The sequence below is a fragment of the Aristolochia californica genome, unplaced genomic scaffold (genome assembly GCF_029961685.1).
Source record: "Aristolochia californica isolate CCGP_79_NKW_82.1479 unplaced genomic scaffold, dmAriCali1.0.hap1 SCAF_6, whole genome shotgun sequence".
Taxonomy (NCBI): Eukaryota; Viridiplantae; Streptophyta; class Magnoliopsida; order Piperales; family Aristolochiaceae; genus Aristolochia; species Aristolochia californica.
In genome coordinates, this window is record NW_027182257.1 from 4,408,848 (window position 1) to 4,415,367 (window position 6,520).

Below are 6,520 nucleotides of genomic sequence, written 5' to 3' on the forward strand. Positions count from 1 at the left end.
ATGTTTGTTGTTTTAATATATTATGTGGATAATATGGTGGATGAGTATTGATGTGAATATGATTATTGAGTTTGGATGAATAGGTTATGATTAAAGATTAGCTATTATTTTTGTTTATGACTATTTAGAAGTTTAAATTTGCAGATTCTCATGGATATTATGACAGAAGAAGATATGGATGTAATTATGATTGGATTGGCATGTATGATTGTCGTCATAGTAAAATACTATCTATGCCCTAGCAACAGAGGTGTACCACGTTCTTATGGGATGAATGGTCCGTTGTATTTACAAAAGGCCTTAGAGAAATCTCCTGTTAAATTTCGAAAAGTTTATAGGATGAATCTAATTGTATTTCACAAATTGGCAACAATACTTAATACCAGAGGGTTTTTATCAGCGACAAAGACCATCTCAGTGGAAGAACAACTTGCCTATTTCCTCCTAACTGTTGGTCAACAACAAGCCTATAGTGTCACAGCAGAGATGTTTGATAGATCGAATTGGTCCATAAGTAAATATTTCAACAAGGTGTTGGATGCTATCCTCAAACTTCACTCTGATTATATCAAACAGCCTTCAGAACGCACACACTCGAGGATTTTAAACAATTCAATGTTTTATCCATACTTCAAAGTAACATCACTTGCCCTCTATTTAGATTACTATACAAATTTGGTCAATACTAATGGCCCCGCTTATATAATTAGGATTGTATTGGGGCTATTGATGGAACGCATATCAAAGCAAACATCCCGCTTGAAGAACAACCAAGGTTCTGGAACAGAAAAGGTTATCTCTCACAAAATGTAATGGCAGCATGTACATAAAACATGCAATTCACTTATGTACTAGCTGGATGGGAGGGATCAACAGCTGATTCTCGTGTACTGAAGGATGCATTGACTCGCCGAAATAGACTATTTGTACCTGAAGGTAAATAATATATTTTATGCAGTAATATTTTATCTATTTTATCTTTAATTATTTAATGTAAAAAATATTTGGTATTGTAGGTAAATATTATCTAGTCGATGCTGGTTATGCAAATGTACGAGGATTTTTGGCTCCATATCGAGGAACTCGATATCATTTGCAAGAATTTGGAGATAATATTCCTAAGAATGAAAAAGAATTATTCAATCGAAGACACTCGTCTTTGCGGAATACTATTGAGAGAACTTTTGGTGCTTTAAAAGCTCGATTTCAAATATTGAAAGGCACTCCTCCATTTTCTTTTAAGGTGCAGACAAAAATTGTTTGCATATTGCACAATTATATACGTACAGAGGATTACAATGATATATTTGACTTGGAAGATGATGATTCGGATGATGAGTTTGGTGGAGGAGGTGATGGGGTTCAATTACTTGCAACGGACGATACAGACAGCGATAATAGCGATGGTCTTGTGGAAGAGGATACCCAAGTAACAAGCTTTCGGAGGCAGCGTGCATTAGAATCCACAAGAGCCGCACAATTTCGAGATGACATAGCGACTTGTATGTGGAATGATAACCGATGAGTGTATCTTTTATTGTATTTGAACATGTGTTGTTCTTATGTACTAAACTTGTAATTTGATGATTTTAATGCTAATCACAAACTGCTTATTACAATAAAACTCTATTACATTAGTAATAAAGTTGTATATTTATTTATATATTATATTTATTAAATTTTATTACTATATTAAACTAGATATTTAAGTCTGATAAATAAAATATAATTACAATATGTATTTGATCAATTGATTAATTTTAATTTTTTGAAAATATATTATCAATTAATACTACGCATATTTCGTTTTTAATAAAATAATTCTTTATTTACTCATTATATTTATTTTTTATTTACTGTATTATATTAGTGATTTAATAGTGGTAATATTACGTAAAAATATATAGTGTAGTAAAGTTATGATTAAATCAATTTTTCCTCTTAAAACATTCATTTTTAGGCTATATTATAATTAATCATGTGCGTATTTCATTGCTTCAAGTAATTACTGTATTAATGCACAATAACATATCTAATTCAATTAATAAATATATTAATATATTTTAATTATACATTAAATAAGTTACTCGTGTAGTAATAATGATGGTTTTACCCAATTTGGGGTTCGAGGATTATGTTGTAATTATAAGTGTACTGTACAGGTTTAGGGATTCTCTTGTTTTTTATGTTTTTCTAATTAGTGGACACTATTCACTGGAAACTGTTTTCCTATACATAAAGGCGTCAACACTAACACAAATTCTTACCTTATCTTCATGTACATGACATGACATGATCTTCATGTTGGACATGACTTGATCTTCAAGAATCCACTTTGGGGCACGAACCCCCCCAAAAGTGTTGAGGAATCAAAGGAAGATAAGATGAAGAAGCCAAGGCCATTATGTGCTTTATTTTTTTAAGTAACTCAAATTCTTCATCATATGAAATTATGATCCAATGCTGACAATAGTCAGCAAATAATGAACCCAAGGCAAACAACCGAAGAGTTCTTCTTCAATAATAATATCCCAATCAAAGAGACACAATAGTAGTTGCGGTAATGCGCCAATGTCCAAATAACACATACCACATATATTGTTATATAGCAGCGGATAACCGGTATATAATGAAAATCCTTAAGAGTAATAAGGACATATGAAATAAGCTACACCAAGTAATTTGGAACCGAGTATTGCTAATCTTCACAAAAAATAACAGAACTAAGTGCAACAACATGAGGTGGGTGTTGTATTAAGCATCATGTATTAAGATGTATAAAGCAACAATAACAACAAAAATTTCAATAACACCAAAAGCATGTGCTATATGTAGACAACTCCGATCATCTCTACCAATTCCAATAACAACAACAACAACACTGTTTTATAAAAAAAAAAAAAAAACCAGGGTCCTCTTTGTTGAGACTTTATCGTATACTTCAAGAGGTATATGATCTTGCTGGGCAGAATTGGACGCCTTCTTAATGTTATATACGAAGCAAAAACATGCAGCTTCCAAGATCCAAGAGCAAGCAGGAACGAAGGATGAGCAATAATTAACGAGAAGTCCAACATCAAACTGAACCGAGGATAAAGAAGAGAATATGATCAGATTGAATAAGTTGAGCTCCTCCTCTGCCTGCCCTGTTTTTGCGTTTACAAATGCAAACCACAGATACCATCGGTAATAACAGCTGGAATCTTAAGATCACCTTTTCAAAGCTTGAGTTAATCAAGCTTGCTCAACACAGCGATGAATTCCAGCATGTATATACTTAATATGCGCTTCTCTCTGATGAAATATGTGCTTTTAACCAAGCTCTTCGATGAAGACATTACTGGCACCATTCCAATGCCGGAGTCAAAGAACCAGAGAGCTCCACTTGAAATCTGCTTCAGATCATGTAAAACCGGGATATGAAGAAGAATATAAGGTTTCAAGCTTCTTTCCAAACAATGGCTTCTCGATTGAACGATAAATTACAGCAGCAACAGAACAACGATAATCACAGCAGTAGTAGAACGATGACAATAATCAGAAGTATGCACGTAGAAGTAGATTCAGATAAAACCATGGCTAACCCACCACTGCTGCTGTGAGTATTCTCAAAAATCAGAGAAGAGTATATTAATCAAACAGACTTGTCTTCTTCCTGCTGCTGCTAATCGACTTTTAAAAATTCTCCTCAAAACAGAGATGGAATTCTAAAGAAACGCCACTTTTGCTCCATCAGCAACTGTTGCTTCAAAACCTCTCAAGATAAGGAGTTAGAACTGTCTTCTGCTACTCGTCAGTGTGAGCAGAATGAAGACATTTCTGCTACTGTAACGACCCAAATACTTCTTCAAAGAAAAGAAGGAACCAGGCTCTGAGGCTGAGACAACGTAAGAGACAACTGCAATAGATAATTCAACCTTAGCTTTATAAGTATGAGTCCCAGCCAATCATCAAACTGGATTTGTGTGAGAGCCAGAAAATTCAATTCAACAACAGATAGAAATCCTTGACTCTCCCACTCTAGTCGTTGCTTTTCTTTCTGTTACTTCGAAAGTAGCCGCTCCAGCTTCAGCCACTCGAAGTATAAAACTAGAACTTAACATAAAAACTTGAAGTATAAAACTTTAACTGAATTTAGATGGTATAAAAATGCTTACATTGCCCGATTAATGCAACTTGAAGATGCAAACAATGCATATTGGAGGAAGAATTTCGTAGAAGGGCTTCCATCTCCCATTGTCAAAGATCAAAGAACTCGTTAAAAGAGAAAAATAAAGAAAAACGATTAAAATATAAATATTTGACATGGTCAATAGTCAACACTTTGTAAACATGAACAACATGCCTTATGCCATGAAATAAAGCTAAGAAATCAACTTCGAAAAGAAAAAAAAAAACTAATTGAGAAAAGACAATTTGGAAAATTCTATAAACAATTTGCTTTTGCACCCATTCTGCCAGTAAAATTGGTAAAAGAAGATATAAACAACTTTTTGGTCAAACATTTATAAACCAAAATATTATAAACCTTAGCAAGAAACTATACTTTCCTAGAAAAAAAAAAAGAAAAGGGACGTTAAAAAAGAAAGTAATAAACGATGTTGTAAATGTTTTGTAAAGCAAAAAATTTAATAAGCTCAGAATAGGAGACAAGTTAGAAGAAAGACTTCGTAAAATTCTATTATATTGAAGTGGCTCTAAGGATACAGAGTCGGATCTTGGGGGAAGTCTGTCAAATTTATCCTCCTTCCACTTCAAAAAATTCTCCAAAAAAACTTCTATAATTAGAAGATAATATAACATCTTTCGATGAAGAGTGTTTTAATAATTGCAATAAGCTTGAGTTACCCCCCAATAAGTTATTGGAAATCCATAGCTGATATGAGTGAGTTATGGATAAATATTTTAACAACATCTCCAAAAAAAAGATATCAATGACCTTTAAAAAATCGAGATTTAGAGGCAAAAAGAAAAAAAAAACATATGCCTTATGTGATTCTAAATAAAAAATAAAAAAAAGATTTACAAAATGTGTACTATGAGTAAAATTCAAAAATAATAAAAGCAAAAAGAAGTTAAAAGTTAAAATTATAATCTAAAAATGAGAAACTAAAGAGGGGGGAGTGTTACTCCTAAATGAACCAGAATGAATTACTCCCGGATTACTTAGTTCATTGGATTAAGTTGTTAGTGTAGAATGAAATTCACTTCTTTTGAATCATGTCAGGTAATTGAATCAGGCAAAAATTGAGGAAAGTTGATTCTGATCTTTTTTTCTAAATCATTAACATGAAGCGCAGGACGCGCGTTTCTCCCTCCCCACCCCCCCCCCCCCCCTCCCCCGATAAAAATTTCCTCCCACTCGGCTTCCTCCCCCATTTTTTTTTCTCTTCTCCCTCTTGGCCTCCCTCTCCTCTCCATCTCGACCTCCGTCGTAGAGCACGGGAGGCCGACCCTTTGTAACAGAGCCTCTCGGCTTCTCTTATCCCTCGACTTCCCTCCCTTCTCCCTTTCGGCGTACAATCAGACCGCTGCCATTGGCCACTGACCCGCCGTAGTCTCCCGCCATCATCGGCGCTAAGGAAGACGAAGTGTAACTTTTTTCTAAGTTAGGAAAAATTAAACCATCGTCATAAAAATAATAATCTATATTTTTTATTTATAAAATAATTATTTTTATTTATTCAATTTATTCATTTTATAATTATTGTATTAAATTAGTGATTTAATAGTCATAATTAAAATATTTGATAAAAAAATTTGGTTTAATTATCCCATTACTATAATTAATTAAACCAATGGTTTTATATTTTGTGACAATATATTATTAATTAATAATACATAAAAATATATATTATGTTATTGATAAATATATATATATATATATATTATTGTATTAAATTGGTGGTTTTTAATGTTAAAAATATCTTATGTTATTAAAAAATAATTTATTTATTTATTATATTCGCTTATGTAATTTTTTACTTTTATTTATTTATTTTAAATAATTTATTCTGGTCTCACGTAATTATTGTATTAATTTATAATAAACTATAATCATTAAGTAATATAATATAGTTTTTCATTAATTAGCATATTAATATATTTTAATACTACACGTAAATTACTTATAAGTATAGTAACCATGTTTATTTTGGTTAATTATCTATTTAGGTATATGTTCTATTTAAGTATATTATAAAAGGTTACTCATTCTCCTTTTTATATCATACTTTTCAGTTGGGGACACTAACATTGGAATTTGTTTTCCAGTGCACTTGAACTCGTCTACACTAACACCCAAGAATGAGTTGAAGTTGAATCAATTCATTCAAGATGAATTGAATTCTTCACTTCATTTCAAGTTCATTGTGTGTTTCTTTAATATTACTTTGACACAGTTATGTAGCTCGAGGTCTTTGAGAAGCTTTTGCCGATTATTTTCATAAACCTTCTAGAATACTTAAAAGCAAACCAAGCCTCCACTTCACATAACATAAGTTGAAGAATAACCATACCC